This window comes from Papaver somniferum, unplaced genomic scaffold (assembly GCF_003573695.1).
Source record: "Papaver somniferum cultivar HN1 unplaced genomic scaffold, ASM357369v1 unplaced-scaffold_33, whole genome shotgun sequence".
Taxonomy (NCBI): Eukaryota; Viridiplantae; Streptophyta; class Magnoliopsida; order Ranunculales; family Papaveraceae; genus Papaver; species Papaver somniferum.
In genome coordinates this window covers 3273535-3295962 of record NW_020644373.1, presented here as the reverse complement: position 1 = coordinate 3295962, position 22428 = coordinate 3273535, and positions in this window count along the sequence as shown.

The following is a 22428-nucleotide window of genomic DNA, read 5'->3' as shown; positions in this document are numbered from 1 at the left end:
ACCAAGGCTTCATCACAGCCTTAGCTTGTTGCTAATTAGCTCATACTACACATGATAATAACAATAACATTCATAATATAAGATAAATTAAACACAATAATCAACATTCAAAATAAATCAAAACAAGCACAACTTTCACTGTTAACTGCATAGATGAACTGAAATTTGGAATTGCATGAATTTTGTTTCAAGTTTCTACTGGCTAGTCCAGAGATCATCCCCTCCTTTCTCTCACACAAAACATTACAAATATATACTCCCCCTATCAGAATTAGGTTTCCAACCCCTTTTCCCCAAAAACAGAAAATTAGGTAAAATTGATTTACCTAATGTTTTGAGATACTCACTCCATCTCGTCGACCCACTCTCCAATTACTTCTTCTCGTTCATCTCATGCTCCAATTGTTGCTTTAACATCACTTATATCCCCAATTTCTCACCTAGGGTTTCAGTGAGAAGAGATGAGAAATTGGAGAAATTAGTGGTTGATAAAGAGATAGCACGTGATGGTGATGATGGGCTTAGGTTTAGGGTTGGTTTGGTGGCGTAGATGGTGGAGTGATTTGGGGAGAAGATGGTGGTGATGGAGACGGACATGGTGGTGGTACGGGTTCTGAAGGAAGAAGAGATGGAGAAGAAAGAAGAAAGGTGCGTTTGGATGGGTATAGGGTGTTCGATACTTGGGTGTTAGGCGGGTTCAGCGAGGTTTGATGATCTGCGACAAGGAGCGATGGATGGGAAGATGGTAGGTGGATCCAACGGCGATACGGAGGTAAGCGTGTAGCGACCGTCGGATGAAGGGATGTAGCAAAACGGACGACCCAAGATGGATATGGGCGTTGTGATGTAAAGCGGGGGCTTCGGAGTTTGATGTGCGATGATGGAGCGACCGTAGGATGCTGAAATGCTTCGATCTGACGGCTGAAATCCGAGACGGGCTTGGATATAGAAAATGGGTTTGGGTAAGGGTTTTGGGCCTTGGGTATGCCAAGCCCATATCTTCTTTAAGAACAATTCTTCCTCTTCAAGCCCACTTCTAGCCTTTTGGTCTTGTGCGCACCATTCTTTGCGGCTTCCTTGCGTAATTCCTCCCGGCTTTTCACTACTCTTCAGCTCTTTTCCGCTCCGCAAGTCATCCAGACTTTATTTATTACCTAAAAATGCAAAATTAAGTAAGAAAAATATTTATTCTTGAAAACAATGAAAATACAGAATATGGGATAAAATGTAGAATTAATGCGCAAAAGATGAGTTAAATGCCAACAAAAAGGGATAAATATATACATTATTTGGCACCCATCAAATACCCCCAAACCTGAATTTTACTTGTCCACAAGTAAAACAAAACTAAGGAAATCCTACCTATACCACTGTCGTTGGTCTCTCGAATGCATTTAGCGTATGCACTAAGCCTTTTAAACCACTAAGTGTCCCTAGTGGACGAGTTGAAGTCTCGTGAAGGTTTGCTTAGAACGTACCTACAAAGTTCTAGGTCAAAATATAAGCTCAGATTCCATCAAATGTGACATGTGTAAGACAGTTTAAGCTCACAGCAAAATGGAGATGTCAATCTAGCTATCAAAGGCACGATCCTAGCACTGATAACAAAAAAAAGACATGTGATAAGAGTGTAAAGTGTATCTACACATGTGTAAAGAAAGATCTGAAGTTATGACTACTAATCACCAAGAGATAGTTTCTCAGGCTAAGAACCAAGGTCGAAATCTAGCTAGCTGTCCGGACTTTACGAGAATTGTGAATGAGTTGGAGGTATTTCACAATTACTCGCGTTGTACATCAATGGCGTACACCCTCCTTGCTTATTACAATGAAACAACAAAATGACTATTTACATGACTCTTATTTACATTGACTACTCTCTTTTTATTTTTGGAACAAGAGAGAATGGAATTGATAAACACTTGACTTTTTTGTATTTTTTCTGATATTTTCTTTTTTTCTGAATATACATCGTTTTTTTTTTTTTTTTTTTGAATAAGGAAACACTTTTGATACATATACAAAAGGAAACAAAAATTACATGACACTTTGCAAGAGGTAGCCCTTTTTGATGCACCCAGTTAAATTCGATGGTTGTCTTTCTTAATGTAACCTCCACCTTCTATCCCAACCAACCAAAGAACAAGCTAGTCAAGTTTCGTTCAGTATTCTAAAGTGATTGGCAATCGTAACTTCCTATCAAACACCTTGAAGATCGAGGCCATACATGTATTGGTAGATCGTGCGCGTGCAAATTTCTTATCACTATGTGAATTGTGCTAGAATCAGGGTGCCTAAATATCTAGACTAAGACTCCTAATAATTACATATTTGCACAAGAGTCAACATTTCAAGGTAAATGAGCTCCATTTTTATGATTTTTTTTTTAATTTTTTAATTTTTTATTTTGATTTTTCAATTTTTTTGGAATTTTTCAATTTTTTCAAAAAGAAGAAGGAGTTCGTTTTCAATTATAGCATATTATCATGGTATCTACTCTATACCCCCAAACCTAAACTAAACATTGTCCTCAATGTTTCAAAATATGGAAAGAATTATAAAACAATATATGAAGAGGAACATGCTGAGTAGAGTAAAAGGAGAGAGAATACCCGATTGTACGGCGAAAGCTCGATTAAAACTCCGTTATTCAAGGCAAAAATCCATCATATTAGGAGTCACAATGGATGAGGACAAAATATATACAAAAGGAAATTTAACTAACACATTATCTACAAGAAAATTTGGTTTTTAATGGGATTGGACTTTTTGGAAAAAAAATTTGGTTTTGTTGGGAAACATTTGGTTTTGATGGGAAAACGAAAAATTTTGGTTTTTAGGGAAAGATTTGGAAAACTTTTTTTTTTGGTTATTTAGGGAAAGAGTGGACCAGTTTAGTCCACATACACTGGGTCCTCCAGGTTGGTTGTTTCAATGTCGGGTGGAAATGGCTCAAGGAATGGCTTTAATCTCTGCCCGTTGACTTTGAAAACGTTCTTGTTGGAAACATCCTCCAGCTCTACAGCTCCATGAGGAAAAACTGTGCGTACTAGGTACGGACCCTTCCATCTGGAACGCAGTTTTCCTGGAAAAAGATGTAATCGGGAGTCATACAGCAAGACTTTCTGACCAGGAGTGAAGGATTTGCGCAGAATACGCTTATCATGAAATATCTTCATCTTTTTCTTGTACATCTTGGCACTGTCATAAGCCTCATTTCTCAATTCTTCCAACTCGTTGAGTTGAAGTTTCCGTTGAATTCCAGCTTCGTCCAGAGAGAAGTTCAGCTCTTTGATTGCCCAGTAGGCACGATGTTCTAATTCCACAGGTAGATGGCACGGCTTTCCATACACTAGACGATAGGGGGACATGCCAATTGGTGTCTTATAAGCTGTTCTATAGGCCCACAAAGCATCATTCAATCTTATTGACCAATCTTTCCTAGACGGGTTAACCGTCTTTTCTAGAATGTGCTTGATTTCCCTATTAGAAACTTCCACTTGTCCACTCGTCTGAGGGTGGTACGGAGTAGCAACCTTGTGAGTTATGCCATACTTGCGTACTAAAGACTCAAAGTACTTGTTACGAAAATGTGAACCGCCGTCACTGATGATAGCTCTAGGGGTACCAAAACGTGCAAATATGTTTTCCTTTAGAAATGAAAGTACCACCTTGTGGTCATTTGTTCTGGTTGCTATGGCTTCTACCCACTTAGAAACGTAATCAACTGCGACTAGGATGTACAATCTACCGTCAGAAATAGGGAATGGACCCATGAAGTCTATCCCCCAAACATCAAAAATCTCCACAATCAAAATGGGGTTCAATGGCATCATGTTTCTCCTCGAAATGCTTCCTAGCTTTTGACAACGTTCACAAGCAACACAATAATCATGGCAATCCTTGAACAATGATGGCCAATAGAATCCACACTGCAAGATCTTTGCAGCGGTTTTCTTGGCACTGAAATGGCCTCCACATGCTTGGTCATGACAGAAAGATATCACATCTTTCTGTTCGGTGTTGGGGACACATTTCCTAATGATTTGGTCCGGGCAGTACTTAAACAAATATGGGTCATCCCAAAGGAAATGTTTAACTTCAGCCAGGAATTTAGAGCGGTCTTGTCTCGACCAACGTGAGGGCATCCTACCTGTAGCGAGGTAGTTAACAATATCAGCAAACCAAGGAAGGTCTGAGATAGACATCAGCTGTTCATCTGGGAATGATTCTCTAATCAGCTCAAATTCATCAATAGACTCTAAAGTTAATCTAGACAAATGATCAGCAACCACATTCTCACAACCTTTCTTATCACGGATTTCGAGATCGAATTCCTGTAATAAGAGTATCCATCGAATAAGGCGAGCTTTAGCATCCTTCTTGGAAAGAAGATACTTCAAAGCCGCATGGTCTGTGTATATGATGATCTTAGACCCTATCAGATAAGATCTAAACTTGTCTAATGCGAAAACGACGGCAAGCAATTCCTTCTCGGTAGTTGAATAATTGAGTTGGGCATCATTAAGGGTTTTGCTAGCATAGTATATCACATATGGTAGTCTATCAACTCGCTGTCCTAAAACAGCACCAACAGCATAATCAGAGGCATCACACATAAGTTCGAACGGAAGCTTCCAATCGGGTGGTCGGACTATAGGAGCGGTGGTGAGAAGGGTTTTTAATTCCTCCCATGCCTTCACACAAGCAGCATCGAAATTGAAGGCAACATCTTTGGAGAGAAGACTGCACAGAGGTCTGGAGATTTTGCTGAAATCTTTGATGAATCGCCGGTAAAAACCAGCATGACCTAGAAATGATCTGATCTCCTTCACAGAGCGAGGTTGTGGTAGATGTTGAATGAGGTCAACTTTAGCTTTATCCACTTCAATTCCTTTTTCTGAGATGATGTGTCCTAGAACTATTCCTGAATTCACCATAAAATGGCATTTTTCCCAATTTAGAACAAGGTTCTTTTCTTTACATCTGGATATCACGAGGGCAAGATGCTTCAAACATTCGTCAAACGAGGAACCAAAAACAGAGAAATCATCCATAAAGATCTCGAGAAAACTATCTATCATGTCAGAAAAAATGCTCATCATGCAACGCTGAAAAGTAGCAGGTGCATTACACAACCCGAAGGGCATACGTCTATAAGCAAACGTCCCAAATGGACACGTGAATGTAGTTTTTTCCTGATCTTCGGAGCAATGTGAATTTGGTTATAACCGGAAAAGCCATCTAGAAAACAGTAGTGACTGTGTCCAGACACACGTTCTAGCATTTGGTCAATGAAAGGGAGCGGGAAGTGATCCTTCCTTGTTACTGTGTTCAACTTCCTGTAGTCGATGCATACTCGCCATCCTGTGGTTGTACGAGTAGGGACTAATTCATTCTTGTCGTTCTGAACTACAGTAATGCCTGACTTCTTAGGCACAACTTGAATGGGACTAACCCATTTGCTATCGGGAATTGGGTATATGATACCCGCATCAAGTAGTTTCAGGATCTCTCCTTTGACTACATCTCTCATGTTAGGATTAAGTCTCCTTTGCATTTCCCTAGATGGTTTGGCATTCTCTTCAAGGTTAATGTGGTGCATGCAAATGGTGGGACTAATTCCTTTGAGATCTGAGATGGTCCATCCTAAGGCCTCTTTGTGTTCCTTAAGTACTTCTAAAAGCTTACTTTCCTGTTCCGTGTCTAAACATGATGAAATAATGACGGTAAAGTATCAGAAGAACCTAGGAATGCGTACTTCAACGTACTAGGCAATGTTTTCAATTCAAGCTTGGGTGGCTCAACAATGGATGGAATAAGCTTGGAATCAGAGAGTAAGGGTGGTTCCACTTCATATTTCCTTTCAGTGATGTCCATTTGAGGTACAGATTCGAGCAGAGATAGGACGTCACTACAGTATGCATCATCATAGGAATCTGGTTAAAGTTCTCCATACATGCTTGAAAGGGGTCGACGGATAGAATGTTAGTCAACGAATCTTGCATTAATCCTTCAATCATATTAACTTCATGCACATCATCATCATCAAGATTCACAGGTTGTTGACTAATATCGAACACATTCAATTCTACCGTCATGTTACCAAAAGACAGTTTTAACACTCCATTACGACAATTAATGATCGCGTTGGACGTAGCCAAGAAAGGACGTCCTAAGATGACAGGAATGTGACAGTCTGGGTTTTGTACAGGTTGAGTGTCTAAGACAATGAAGTCTACGGGAAAATAAATTTGTCAACCTTGATCAAAACGTCTTCCGACCACTCCACGAGGAATCTTGACAGATCGGTCTGCCAGTTGTAGAGTGATAGATGTTGGTTTCAACTCCCCAAGACCTAACTGCTCATAAACAGAATATGGCAGTAGGTTAACACTTGCACCTAGGTCTAATAACGCTTTATTGACCGTGTGTTCTCCTATAGTGCAAGAAATTGTTGGACATCCTGGATCCCTAAACTTGGGTGGAGTTTTGTTCAGAATGATGGAACTCACCTGCTCAGCTAAGAAAGCACGTTTTTGCACATTGAGCTTGCGCTTTTGAGTACACAAGTCTTTGAGGAATTTGGCATAAGCAGGGATTTGCTTGATTGCTTCAAGAAAAGGAATGTTGATGTTGACTCTCTTGAACAGATCTAACATCTCATTGTAATGGGTACTTTTCTGTTGATAGATCAATCTTTGAGGAAATGGGGCAACAGGAGAATGAGTTGGCAAAGGGACATTCACAGCAGTAGAATTGTCAGATTTTCCAACTTGCTCAGTTCTTTGGTTTTCTGGGGTTGTGGACAGCGTGGAATTTGTATCAGATTCATTAGGTTCGCCCAGTTGTTCTCGACTGACTTTACCACTTCGGAGGGTGGTAATGGCATGGATTTGATCGGGTGAGGTTTCAGTGCAGGATGTTGTGCCTGTTTGAAATATCCTCTTTGGATTTTGTTGGGGTTGGCTAGGAAGTTTACCCTTTTCTCTCTCACACATTTGATCCATCTTTTGATCTAGATTTTTCTGACTTTGCATCAAACTCTGGAACATTTCCTCTAGGGTGGATAATCTCTTGTCGGTATTGTGTTGAGGATATGATTGTTGTTGAGAGTTTGATTGTTGTTGAGGGTTTCTCGGGTGTTGATAACCTTGATTGTTCTGATATCCCTGATTGTTTTGATAGCTCTGATTGGGTTGAGATGGTCCTCCCTGAGTGGGTCCTTTTGACCATGAAAAGTTAGGGTGGTTTCTCCATCCTGGATTGTAGGTCTGTGAATAAGGGTTATGCTCTGGTTTTTGAAACATGGCATGTGCCTGTTCAAGCCTAGATTCCTGGACTGCAAGCAAATCGGGACAATTTTGGAATTGATGGTTGGGATCGTTACAAGCGGCACAAACAGACGAAGCGACATGTTCTCGGAGAGTAGTGGTGGAAGGTTTTGAATTTTTATGTAGTTCTAACTCTTCTAATCTCCTAACTATTGATGCCATGTTTGCTCTTCCCTCGAAATCCGCTTCAATCCTAAAAGCCTTTGCTTCGGATGTAGTCTTTCTGGTTTCACGGATGGATTCCCACTGTTGCGTCTTTTCAGCTACTTCAATCAAGAAGTCCCAAGACGCACAGCAGTTTTGTCTACGAATAGACCATTACACATCGACTCAACCGTTGTTCGGGTGGACACATCTAGACCTTCATACAAAATTTGCACAAGTCTCCATTTTTCAAAACCATGATGGGGACATTGGAGCAATAATTCATTGAATCTCTCCAGGTATCTAGCTAAGGTCTCACCTTCTAATTGCACAAAGCTATTCAGACTTTGACGAATTGTCGCAGTCTTGTGGTTCGGGAAAAACTTTTTGAAAAACTCCTTTATGAGGTCATCCCATGTCATGATGGATTGAGGCTGTAAAGCATAGAGCCAGGCCTTTGCCTTATCTTTCAGGGAGAAAGGAAAAAGCCTTAACTTTAGGGTTTCGTCGGACATTTGAGTGAAACGCAGAGTTCCACAAATTTCCTCGAATTCTCTCACGTGGTGGTACGGGTTTTCATTCTCAACACCTCTAAAAATAGGAAGCATCTGTATTGTGCTTGATTTCAGCTCATAATGGCATTAGCCTCGGGGGGTAGCACCAATACAAGAAGGTTGACTGGCTCTAGTTGGGTACATATAATCCTTGAGGGTACGGGGTTCTCCCATTGTTTCTGGTTGATCTGGACTGTCTCCCTCAGAACTTAGAATTTCGATAGGTTCGTCTGGGTTAATTCTAACAAGTCTGTTTGTTTGGTCTCTGTAGGTCACAATCATGTCCTAGTAGGTACCTTAACTAACATTTAGTCAGAGCAATCGGAAACAATTTGGCCCACAAGGGTTATGAAGATTTGGTTTTGAATGGGTGTTGGACTAACAAGGGATTTTGGTTTTTGGTTTAAAATTGGGCTTTGGAAAATTTTGAACTAAACCTAGCATAAATTAGCACAACTCAAAAGAAAATAAAAACAATAATAATAATTAAGACAAGCCCATAAAAGAAAAAAGAAAAATAAAAGAAAAAAAAAAAAAAAAAAAAAAAAAAAAAAAAAAATAATTACAGTCCCAAATAAAAAAAAAAAAAAAAAAAATAAAAATTATTACAATCCCAAATAAATAATTAAATTAATTATTACAAGCCCGAATTTGAATTTAAATGAGGCCCAAGTGGGTTAACTCATGGGTTAGGCTTACTTGTTTTTGGAGGGAAGCCCAAAAATAGGCTTTTAGTCCCCTTTTAGTTGCACAGCCCAGTTGGGCTTTAGGATCGTCCTAAGCAGCTCACGTTCAAGCCCAGCAGCAATTGAAGTGACTCAGCAACACAGGCCCAGCAGAATCTGCAGCGAAGCCCAGCAAAGGCAAGCCCGGCAGGTTGCAAGCCCAGCGAAATTGAGGTTACTAAGCCCAGCTCAGTTGGTTCAAGCCCAGCAACAAAGGTTGGAACAGAGCCCAGCAGCAGCGTGCACAAGCCCGGCAGAAACAGAAATAGGCGAGCCCAGTTGACAGCTTCAGTTGGCAGCAGCAGGCTTTGGCAGCAGCAGGCTTTGGCAGCAGCAGGCTTTGGCTTGGCAGCAACAGCACAACACAGCTTGGCATAGAAGGCACCAGCAGCAGCAGCACAGCCAAGGTGGTACCTGCAATGATTACAGAGTGCAATGATAGTGAAGCAGGCCTGCAATGATTGCAAGGCAGAGATGCTAATGGAACTCAGCAGTGGCAACACCACTCCCCGGCAGCGGCGCCAAAAACTTGGTAGGCCTCAAAGATATTCTATTTAAATGCAAAATGGTCCCCGGCAGCGGCGCCAAAAACTTGGTGTGCCAATGGAAAACACACAGAAGCTTGCAAGTATACAAGGTCAAGTTTATAGAATAGAAGGAAAGCAGGGGAAAGTCCACAGGGAGTGGGAGCATACAAGAAGTTTTCCTAAGCTAGCAAATGATGTAAAACAAGATACAATTTCACAATGTTATAGTGGCAGTGAAACAAAGAAGGCAAATGGCATGAACCAAGGCTACAAGGTAAAGCAAAGAAAACAGCTAAGAAAACAGCAAGGTAAAGCAGCTAAGAACCAAGGCTTGGAAGCCAAGGGCAGAGGTGAGTTTGTGCACTGACTTCAGTGCACAAAAGGCTTCAAAATGCAAGAACTAAGCAAAACAGTAAAGGAATGTAACTAAGCAGTGAATAAAAGCAGTGAATAACTAAGCAGTGAATAAAGGAATGTAACTGAAGAAAGGAATTGTGGCTAAGCTAAGGCTTGGATTCCACCTGGTGTCCTAATCAAATAGCATATTCCTAGGTTGAGTTGGGTCCTATGCATACAAGAGAAGGAAAGAAAAACAGCTTGCTAACAGAAATACCCCTAGTATTGACTGTCTTTTGACAGCACAATCAATCACAAGCAATCATAGCACTGCTTTCTTCCCAATGCACAAGAAAAACAAGCATATGGCATCCTATCCTAGCAATCTACCATTTGACAGTGCACCAAGGCTTCATCACATCCTTAGCTTGTTGCTAATTAGCTCATACTACACATGATAATAACAATAACATTCATAATATAAGATAAATTAAACACAATAATCAACATTCAAAATAAATCAAAACAAGCACAACTTTCACTGTTAACTGCATAGATGAACTGAAATTTGGAATTGCATGAATTTTGTTTCAAGTTTCTACTGGCTAGTCCAGAGATCATCCCTCCTTTCTCTCACACAAAACATTACAAATATATACTCCCCCTATCAGAATTAGGTTTCCAACCCCTTTTCCCCAAAAACAGAAAATTAGGTAAAATTGATTTACCTAATGTTTTGAGATACTCACTCCATCTCGTCGACCCACTCTCCAATTACTTCTTCTCGTTCATCTCATGCTCCAATTGTTGCTTTAACATCACTTATATCCCCAATTTCTCACCTAGGGTTTCAGTGAGAAGAGATGAGAAATTGGAGAAATTAGTGGTTGATAAAGAGATAGCACGTGATGGTGATGATGGGCTTAGGTTTAGGGTTGGTTTGGTGGCGTAGATGGTGGAGTGATTTGGGGAGAAGATGGTGGTGATGGAGACGGACATGGTGGTGGTACGGGTTCTGAAGGAAGAAGAGATGGAGAGAAAGAAGAAAGGTGCGTTTGGCTGGGTATAGGGTGTTCGATACTTGGGTGTTAGGCGGTTCAGCGAGGTTTGATGATCTGCGACAAGGAGCGATGGATGGGAAGATGGTAGGTGGATCCAACGGCGATACGGAGGTAAGCGTGTAGCGACCGTCGGATGAAGGGATGTAGCAAAACGGACGACCCAAGATGGAGATGGGCGTTGTGATGTAAAGCGGGGGCTTCGGAGTTTGATGTGCGATGATGGAGCGACCGTAGGATGCTGAAATGCTTCGATCTGACGGCTGAAATCCGAGACGGGCTTGGATATAGAAAATGGGTTTGGGTAAGGGTTTTGGGCCTTGGGTATGCCAAGCCCATATCTTCTTTAAGAACAATTCTTCCTCTTCAAGCCCACTTCTAGCCTTTTGGTCTTGTGCGCACCATTCTTTGCGGCTTCCTTGCGTAATTCCTCCCGGCTTTTCACTACTCTTCAGCTCTTTTCCGCTCCGCAAGTCATCCAGACTTTATTTATTACCTAAAAATGCAAAATTAAGTAAGAAAAATATTTATTCTTGAAAACAATGAAAATACAGAATATGGGATAAAATGTAGAATTAATGCGCAAAAGATGAGTTAAATGCCAACAAAAAGGGATAAATATATACATTATTTGGCACCCATCATTGGTGAACGCCATACAAGAGGTAGTTGAACTACTCCGTCTTGCACCCAAGCTTCCAACAGCTCCAGAACCTTCCTTATTGGAAATGGGAAGTGCGGGTACCCTGAGTTTAACTTTTCTTCTGTTTGTAGCTATTGTCGTGAGAATTCTTGCGGGCTTTGATACGAGGCTCATTTCGAGAGTATGGCTGAGATGTGCGTTGACATAGACGCGGATCGCTTATCTTGGCGGTTTTGCTGAAGTGCAACTTCTCTCGAGGGTCCTGCATCAATGGCGCGACACGGTTGGACTGAGTACCGTTCATTAGTGAAGTTTTTGTCTTCGTGGTGGTCTTGGAAAATTTCCCCTTCTTCAGGCGCTTATCTGTTTGGTAAAGTCGTTGTGGTTGGGGCTATGGATTGTTGAACAGCTCTTTGAACTTCTTCAAGGGTCTTGAGATATATGCTCTCCAACAGAGTTTCATAAACTGGGCCTTTGTTCTTATTCTGCAGGTATTGAGACACTCCCGGCGAGTCCCTTTCCCTGTGAAACTGCTTCGTCCCTTTGTTGCTGGATGGATTTTGTCGATCTTTTCCTTTCAGATCATATCCGATGTGGTTACGTATCTTGTCTGCACCATTGTTGGCAGAAGCACGGACTTTAGATAAAGATCCGACGTTATATTTATCATTAATGGTGTCCTCTGGGCGAATGTTAGCCGACTCCTTCCACAACCGATTTACCATACTTCTTAAAATACAAAGTGTCTCGTTTTGCCGTTTGGAGATATCATCTTGACTTGCGAGGATATCTTTTAACACCCTAGCTATGTCTTCCATGGTGATTGTGCTTCGATCATTCATGACTTTCGGAGAGCTAGGCTGACGAGGATGCATTACAGAGTGGAAGTTGAGATTTGTGATTGAAATGAAATTGGGTTAACGAATGTGTTTAGACCTAAAGAACCACCTTCTTGAATTCGAGAAAATCAAAAATGAAATTGATCTTGCAACCGAGATATTAATCTCCCACTGTGGTCGCCAGTTGTTTTGGGGGTAAAAACTGATTCTGCTGTTTTTGGTAAATTTGGGTGTGTTGATGAGAAACGAATTCAAACCCTAAATTAATACACTGCACGGGAGTACTTTTAGATTCGAGAGATCATTCTGTAAGACTCTGGCCTAAACCAAGAAATGGTCATTCCAGATTCAATTTAGTCACAAGGTGAAGGAGAAGGGTTGATCTTAGGGAGGGAAGCGAAGAAGGTGTTTGAGATCAGAATGTTGAATTATGAAGGTGTGGTTGTTTATGACTTGTATCAGAATGTGGTCTCTGGATACTCGTGTTGATAACACTTGTGTTATGTCCCTTTCGAAATAGATTGAAAACCTATTTATACAAGTCACTGAGCGCACCCTGATCTCTTAGGAAGTGGAGGAAGTTAAGTAGTGGAGGAGTGGGTTTGTGTGGAAAGCAGTGATCATCGTGTCTCCGTTATGAGAGAATATTCTTCACACGTTCGCCCACTACTCTCATTACCTGTTAACCGTCTGTCTTTCCTGTCACCTTCTCGTAATGGGCGCGTTGCACGCTGCTGTAAACCGCCAGACCAATACCTCAGTATGTATCCCCCAGTTTGTGACATGTTTGATTTCTCGAGTGAATGGGTCAAGTCACGTGACTTGCCGCTAAAATCAGCACATAGTGCTTTTAGTTAAATAAAAAATTATTTGTAAAACCGATATTTATAAAGCATTGCTTATAATCGATGTATGTAAAGCATCGCTTTCGAATAAGCAGCTGAAGGTAATCGATGCGTTAGAATCATCGCTGTTTTTGGGCTCGATCGAATCAGTCACAGATTGAGTGTCTTAAAAGTAGCACAACCGTCCCTCTTTGGATGATCGTTTGAGGACTCTATGGTCGAGCCGTCACTTGGTCGATCTCTCCCTGTGGAGGAGGGATGGCCGGTGATCAAAATGATACTTTGATAGTTTTCCAAAAATAAATCTACACCATCCAACTAGGATAGCGAAGTTATATGGACGAGATGATTTGCGGCAGTTGTATACTGCCATTGACGCAACTTTAGGGTTTAGGGGGCCGCAAGGCCAACCCTCTTAGGGTGAGCGTTTCGAGGCATCGGTCGTTAGCTCGAGCATTCCGGTCAGTTATGTGTAAAGGTGGGCCGACAGTGAGCACGTTGAAATCTTCGGGGCCGCCTGAAATTAAATCTAAGCCACTCAAATCAGCTGGCGAAGATGGATGGTCGTGATCAATTTGTGGCAACAATGTGTTGCCGCAAATGCCAATGAGGTTTTAGAGACGGCCACATTCACCCTAGTTCGATCAAGCGGTTTGGCGGGCCATTGACTTCCTTTGGGCAAGTCGATCGAGTGGGATAAAATTGGGCCGGTGGTGAACTCATGTGCACTCCTTTGATCGTCGGAAACACGATCTAAGCCCTTCAATTAGGCTAGCTAAGTTGGACGGACACGATCGATTTGCGACAGTTGTATACTGCCGCGACCCAAATTAGGGTCTTGAACACGGCGTGTTTGCTCGAGTTTGGGCAAACGGTTAAGCGCCTTGTAGACTTGCCGCAGAAAAGTGGATTGACAAAGGTGAAAGCTGGTCTGCCAATGAACATGCCAGCTCTTCCTTAATCGTTTGTAGGATAATCCAAGTCGTCCAACTAGGCTAGCAAAGTTGGACGGTCGTGATGTTTCTGAGACCCTTTTGGTCGGTCTAGCTCGTTTGAACTTTTTCCTTCAACAGCTTGATCACCCATATTTGGGTCAATTATTCAAAGTCCTGCATATGTACTAGGTAGGATTCGATCAGCTAGAGCACTAGTGGGCCCGCCGGTGATCACTATGACGATTACTTAATTCTGCTTGGAGTAGGCTATGCTTGTTGGATCGTGCGGCCAAATTGTGTGGCCGTAATAGTTTCTAAGACTGATATTAACGGTCTAAATTTTCTCTAAGTAATTTAAGCGTGTTCAATTCGAGCTAACTTAAAAGTGCGTCGATACAATATTCTTTTTGTCAAAGAGTGATGCAGCCTATGTGGGTACTTCCATGCTGATCCCAATATTGATATTTCGGGAGATTCATGCTACTCTGCTGAAAGTGAACATTTGATCATCATGTCATGTAAATAATGAGATTTCGGCTGGGAACATAGCACAGGAAAATACTAGGTGAGTCATGCATTAATGGGCAATTCTAGTAGGAGAAAAAAATTCACAGAATTTTTTGGGAGTGCTGTTACGCGCACCATTATGAGTGAATTACATATATTGAATTGCTCAATGAGTGAGGAGGGTTTTTTCACTCGTCACTTTTCAAATGGATTTTATCCCTTGCAGGGTGATAGCACATTAAATACATGATTTTACAGTTTTGACCCTGAACTAAAAACCACCATCAACAGAGCGGTTATACTAAACACACATATTGGTAATTCAAAATAGATTTGCAATGAATAACAATACCAATAAGCCTAGCGATTTCCTTTTCGATTCACAAAACAAGTTTATGAACTTACTTCATTTAAGCAAATGTAAAACATTGTTTCCTAGGATGAAATCTTCGCTCATACCCATACATAATCACAATAGAATTCATATGATCATGTCGATATCTTATATACAAAGTTTAATGGTTAAGCAATAAACCTCGTATTGTGTTCCTTAATGCTCTGTCTAACTAGAGTTTCATACACAGCTTCGCAATTATGTTTTTAATATGCACGACTTGAAAAATACTTTAGGGAAAGAAACAGTTCAAGTCAAATATTACTAACCTCAAGAGGAAGGATGATGTTGTCGTTGTAGCTCCATACTTCTTCACATTCTTCAAGTCTTCACATAATACTTGTAATGTCTCATATCCTAATACTTTCAAGTTAACCTATACGAAGTTGACTCTAGTAAATAATCAAGCGACTCTTTAAATGAATTTTGATTCACTAAAATATGACAACCAAACTTGAAATACCAACGCTTGGTGGGTTCAACCGAGATATTCTCTAACAATCTCCCTCTTTGTCAATTTTAGTGACAAAACTCTTACATCATATGGATAAACAAATTACAAAAATTCATTATACACATACACTTGATTCCAAGTTCAACATCACAAAACCTGCATTAAATTCAATCCTTAAATGTCGTTGCTGACATTATAATAACAAAGCTAATACTCCCTCTAAAGGTAAGATAGGTAGATTTTCAATCCGCACATCTTTGTTATTTCCATGTAGTTCCTCATAACTACATATCATATGGTATGTGACTCCCCCTTAGTCTATGCTTTCACTCTCTTCGTTAGAATAAACATTTTAGCACAAATATATTTTCCCTTAGTCATACCAACTCACAACAAGTCAATATCACTTGTTTACTCCATATATTTCTCCCCCTTTTTGTCACAAAATGACAAAGAAACGAAAAAGATAAAGGACAAACCGAAAGGATCTTACAAATCTCACAAAGAGAATTTGCAAACCTATAAGAACCTTGAATTCTGATGGTATTTGGAAAAGTATAACCCATCAAAGAATGTAGGGATTAAGTTCTTCTTCGTGCTGCAAGGCAGAATTGTCAGGAGTTGCAGGTTCAATTTCTTCATCTAATTGTTGATCATCACTAGTAGTAATACTTGGAGCCATATCTAAAATCAATAATCTTGGTTTCACACATAGATGTCCAGGATTGTAATAATCATCACAGTTGAAACAAAGACCTTTGTCTTTTTTTTACTTTTTTTCTTCCCAAGTTAAACTCTTAGCTCCAGGAGGCAATGTGCTTTTTTTTGGTTGTGAGTTTGTAGCTACCGCTGTTCGAATTTGGTTTGTACGAAAAGGTTTTGAAAGAGAAGAAGCTGCAAGAATATCATCCTCCTGCTGTATAGCTGTTTGTGGGTGAAAACTGATTCTGTTGTTTTTGGTAATTTGGGCTGTGTTGATGAGAAACGAGTTCAAACCCTAAACAAATGCACTGCACGGGATTGCTTTTAGGTTCGAGAGATCAATCTGTAAGACCCTGGCTTAAACAAAGAAATGGCCATTCCACATTCAATTTGGTCACAAAGTGAAGGAGAAGGGTTGATCTTAGGGAGGGAAGCGAAGAAGGTGTTGAGATTGTAAAGGTGTTGGATGTTTATGACTTGTATCAGAATGATGAACCGGCTTGCACAACATAAGTTATCAGTTCTGGGTGTTTTCTGAATACCGTGACAACACTTGTGTTTTTCTGTGCTGTTTGAAAATAGGTCAGAGAACCTATTTATACAAGTCATTGAGCGCAACCCTCATCTCGTAGGAAGTGGAGGAGGTGAAGTGATGGAGTAGTGGGGTCGTGTATGAGTGGTGATTGTCACACGATCTCATCTTTTCCCACTTCCCTCATCACTGTTAACTGTCCACCTTTTCCTGAAACGTTCTCGTAATGACGCATTACACGCTGTAAACCGCCAGACCAATACCCCAGTAAGTATCCCCCAGCTTGTGACATGCTTGATGTCTCGAATGAGCGAATCGTGGGACCCACCGCAGGGAATAGCATACGACGCTATTAAGTTTAATAACTAAGTTATTTAAGGAATCGATATTCATGAAATATTGTGTATGCTCGATGCATGTAATGCATCGTTTTCAAGCAAGCAGCTCAAAACAATCGATATGCATGAAGCATCGCTGTTTTAAAGATTGACTTAATAAGTCGCGGATTAAGCGTCTCAAAACAACATCATGTCCAACCATCTCCGAGTGATCGTTTGGGGGACGCATGGTCGAGCTATCCCCTGGTCGATTACTCCCTATGGAATAGTGGTGGACGATGATCATCGAGGTGCTTCATTGGTTGCCTAGTTTTTAACCTAGGTTGTCCGACCAAGCTGGCAAAGTTGGACGGACGAGATGGTTTACGGCATATATTTGCGACCGTTGACGGAATTTTAGGGTTATTAAGAGGTGCGCAAGCATCCCTCTTTGGCTTGACCGAATCCACACATGGGCGCCGATTTTTTGGGTGAATCGTTTGGGCATGCGTGAAGATGGATCTCCGTCGTGCATGCCTCCCCTTCTTAATCCCATAAATATTCGATCTTGGACACTCAATTTTACCGGCAAAGATGAGTGGTCGTGATTGATTTGCGATATAAACGTGTTGCCGCAAAAGAATGAAAGGCCATGTGGCAGGCCACTTTGGGGCGCGTTTCGAGGTGCCAGGTCCTAGTCTGCCTAGGGAGGTCCTCCACATGCAAAGGTGGGCCCATACTGATCATGTTGACACTCTTGGGACCTCTTAAGTCTATATCTACACCCTCCGTCCAGGCTGGCAAAGATGGATGGTCGTGATCGAACTACGACAGATATGCATCGCCGCAAACCCTAATTAGGGTTTTGAAAATGTCAGGTACACGTGACTTTGTCCAAACAGTTTGGCGAGCTATGCTTCTCCTTTGGAGAGACCGATCGTGTGGGGTCCACATCGGGCTGACGGTGAACATATGTGCACCTTCCTGATGGTCCTAGGCGCGATCTAAGCCATCAAAATATGCTGGCTAAGTTGGATGGTTGTGATCGATTTAAGACACTAGTGGACTTCCGCGACCCTTGAAAGCATCATGCTTGCCATGTTTTGAGCAAACGTTCACTGCTCCATGACCATGCCGTGAGCAAATCGATTGAGTAAGGGTAGAGTGGGCCTGCCAACGTGTGTGTTAGCGCTTCGCCAATCATTCATCGGATGATCTAATCCATCCAACCAGGCTGGCGAAGTTGGACGGGTATGATATCTTTTGAGACCGTTTTCTACGGTCTTGGCTCGTTCGAGCTTGGTTTTATGCAGCGCAGTCGCTTATATTTGGATCAACGTTTGAAGTGCTCGTGAATGAGCAACATGGGGATCGATCAACTAGAGGACTGGTGGGCCCGCCGGTGGTTGCTACGGTGATCGCCCGATCCTGCTAGGAGTAAGCTATGTTTGTTAAATCATGCATCCAAATTGCGTGACCGTGATTGGTTCTGAGACTGACATTAACAGTCTATATTTTCTTTAAGAATAAATGTGTGTTCGATCATGCTATCTTTAGCTAAAATGTGTGAACGCATTGATCTCTTTGTCGTATGAGTATTTTATGCAGATCTCAATACTGGCACTTCGGGAGATTCATGCTACTCTACTGAGAGTGAACACTTCATCGTCATGTCATGTTAGTAATAAGAGTTTGGCTGGGAACATAGCACGGGAATATACCGGGCAAATCAGGCATTAATTAATAATGCTGGCACAAAATAGGATTCACAGAATACTTGGGGTTACTACTGTACGCACCATTCTGAATGAATCTCATATATACTGAGTTTGTTCAGTACATGTGTAAATAAAGAGGTTTTAGCACTCATCACTTTCAAATGGCCTTTATTCCTTTGCAGGATCACGTCGCTAAATATAGGGTTTTACGATTTTGACCCCGAACTAAAAACCACCATCAACATTAAGTCCCATGCTTAGCACGTAACATTGACATTTTTGCGGGGTAAGCAATATATGGTGAAATACAGGATAGGATGAAGACAAAGGAGAAGCGGCTTACCGGGAGAAGTCGAGCATCAACAGGCGTGCAGGGCGAAGACGGTGCGGCCATTGGGCGTCGACGCAGTGGTCCCAGCTGCCTAGCTTCGTGTTTTGATCGAAATAGAAAACCTTCTCCTATTAGAACTCCGCCAAACGATCTCGTATATAAAGGGAGTCGACCCTCTCTTTTTTTTTTATCGTCTTCTCCAGCTTCGTCCTCAGCATCCATAGTTCGCACGTCCGCCAACCACAAGGTAAGCTCTTTGTCTCTTCTTCGTTCTTTGTTGTTGCTCATTCCCTTTTTCTCGTTTTTTCTGATATAAACCCTAACTCTAAATGAGCGATAGAGTTAATATCAGAGTAGTTTACATCGCAAGAATTGGTAGAACGAGCAAAGAACCCTAAGAAGACGTTGTTCGCTTTTATCTTCTTTGCATGGGAAACCTAGATTTAGGTTGTGATTGATAAAAAACTTAGCTTATGTTTCGGCCGTAGACATAAGACCCACGGCAAGTCTGTTCATCTAGTCGTGTACCCATCCGAGCATGCATCCCGCGGTTGATGTTGTTTCCATGCAACCCTATTTTCTCCTGAGTAGTGAGGATCCGATTGGGCTCGGCTGCACATGTTCGTCTTGAGGCCAATAGAACACTCGAGTATGTAGTGATCATAAGGACGATTGAGTATATAGTGGCCTGATCGAACATATAGTGGTCGTTAGGACGATCGAGCATATAGCGGCCACGAGGGTGATTGAGCATATCAAGGCCAATAGGACGATCAAGATGTGGTCGCTCCTTCTTCTTACACGTACTTCGACCATCAGTGATTGCGTTGAATTAATCGGTTGATGCATATGATACCCAGTTAGCATGAAATAATAAATTTCTTTTATTGTGCTTCATTGCAGTTATTTGAAAGTGAACAAAGAAGCCCTCGTTAAGATGTCACCTGGGGATAATGTTGCTGCCAAATTGGGAGGTGTTAACAACTCCAAAGACATGCCAAACATAGATGATGAGCTGTTTACCGTGCCTTTTCCAAACATTAGAACTCATCTTGGTCATAAGTGGGTCCTGCTCACAGGCTCAGAAAATGAAGAGACTGCTCCGTCCGCTCCCCAAGACATGTGATGAGGTTCTGTCTTCGGAAAAATGAATATCCGTCTTCTCCTATTGATTTCAAGGTTTTTCATACCCCACTGAACTCTTGTGAAGGATAGATGAGGCATATGTTGAGTAATGAGCGCATCATAGAAAACTTGGCCAAGGCGCAAATTGTTGAAGCTATCATGGCGTCTGGAACGCTTCACATCAAGAAATACGTTGTAGGTTTAATTACTTTCGTTTCTCGATGGCGTCCTTCCACACATACGGCTATATGTAGATGGGGAGAAATGACTATTACTCTGGAAAGCGTAGCCGTGTTGCTGAATCTCTCCATTACGGGAAGTTTCCACTATAAACTATCCACCGAAGAAAATTTCACCCTCGATTCTATACTTCAGAAGGCAGAAGAATATGATCAACCGAAAAAGGACGAGAAATTCTTTTACACTTGGTGGGTGTCTCAATGGTTTCCTACAAAACCAAGGCCGGACCAGGCACTGGATGATAAACTCAGCGTGGTTGCATTTCTGTCTTTGTGGCTGTCTAGGGACATCTTTGATGACGGCTCTGGGAAGAAGACCATAAGACACGATCTTGTCATGTTTTCCATAAAGTTAGTGAAAGGCGTGGTTCTCCCCTTAGACAGTTTACTCCTTGGATCGTTGTACTATCATCTGGATGCTTTGGCAGCAGACATGCACGCCTCCAACGGGTACAAGAAAGTGGAGTCGCATGTTCACATAGCTTTCCTCCAAGCATGCTTATGGGAACATTTCAAAGGTTATGCTCCCATCCCTGTAACTTCGTTTTCTAGCTTGTATGGGGGTTCGAGAATACTCCGTTGGCAAAACAAACGACAAAAATCAGGGGTAAGGCTCGTCGATTTCCTCGATAACGTGTACGTCATAGATTTCCGTCCATGGGGACCGGTTCATTCTTCTGTGGTTCAACCCAAGACCTCCACCACTGCTTCCGACACGGTGTTGCACACCGATGGAAAGGATATGAGCTCTGGAGAGATTATATTTCTGCGAAGCTGTATTCCGAGATATGTTCCATCTTATTTTGATGAATTACTCACTATGGTTCCTTATAATATTGACAGAGCCGCTCATCATATGGGATTTGATCAAGGAATTCCGTTTGATCGCCCGCCAATTCCTTCAAAGGAGCTTATGTCGTATGTTCATGATGCTAGCCTATTTGCAACGAAGAAGAGCCTTCCATTCCTGCCTCTTGGAAGAAAACCGGCCCCGACTGTTAGGTATAGAAGTTTTGGTGAGAAGAGCTGCTAGCTTTTCAAAAATTCTCGGAAGATATCGTGACAATTCCTCGTGGTGATCCCACTCCTGAAATTTTGAAGCAGCATAAACGGTTGAAGCCGCTTCCGGGCAAGCGAACCAGAGCTGATACTTCTGATGATTGCAGTCCCCGGGATGCAAGAAGCAGGCAAGTGGACCGGTGGTCCTCAATTCTTCCTATATGCAGGTATTTTAAGTTTTTCCTCTTTGGTCGCTGATTTCATTCTCCTCAGATAATCTTTGCTAAATGAGCTTCTTACTCACAATCAGGGTCTCAGGAAGGAGAACGTTTTTACGAGGCTGGCACGTAGTCATAACGCAAATTTATAGAAATACGGCGATACTGAATCTCTTGAGGATGAAGACGAGGATGGCGCGGGTTCGGTCCACGACGAAGGAAGCGTCTCCAGACGTAGTAGGGAGTTTGACCGTTCCAGTGAACCTGAGACTGTAGAAGATACCAATCTTGAGATCGAGGGAAATGACAATGCAGGAGCTACTAGGGATATTACATCCGTGATCGTGATTGCGCTTCCCTTTAAAGAGCTTCTTGTGACCGACAAGACATTGGTTGTGCACTCCACCGCTGCTGGTGTCATCTTTGATCCTCCTTTTGACGCCTCTTTCGTGGATCACGTACTGGTTGGGGGATTCAGCGTGCCATCTAAGTATGAAGAGTTATACACCAAGATATGGAAGAAACATGGTCACATCGCTACTTCTACGAATCTTAAAAGTTGTTTTGCATTAGTCAAACGTGTCAAAGAAGCTTTATCTTCCATTTACGGCATGAGCATCGTGACTGGTCGAACTGGGAATTCCACCGATATGTGTTCGTGAAGTATGAATTTAACGCCTCTTGGTTTTGTGAAGGGTTTGATGAAATCCAGAGGTTGCAATGCGAAATGGAGGATGTTCCATCTATGGACTTCATTACTCAGTAAGAGGCAGAAGTCGAGCGATTGTCCCAGGAGTTGAAGCTGAAGCATACGGCTCTCCAGAACATGAAAGATGCTTTTGCCAAGAAGACCAAGTTCCTGCTGGCCGACTTCCCTTGAATAATTTATGCTCTTCCTTTTATTTTTAGGTGTCTTTGAATGACGTGAGGAATTTCTTTCGTGGTTTGATGA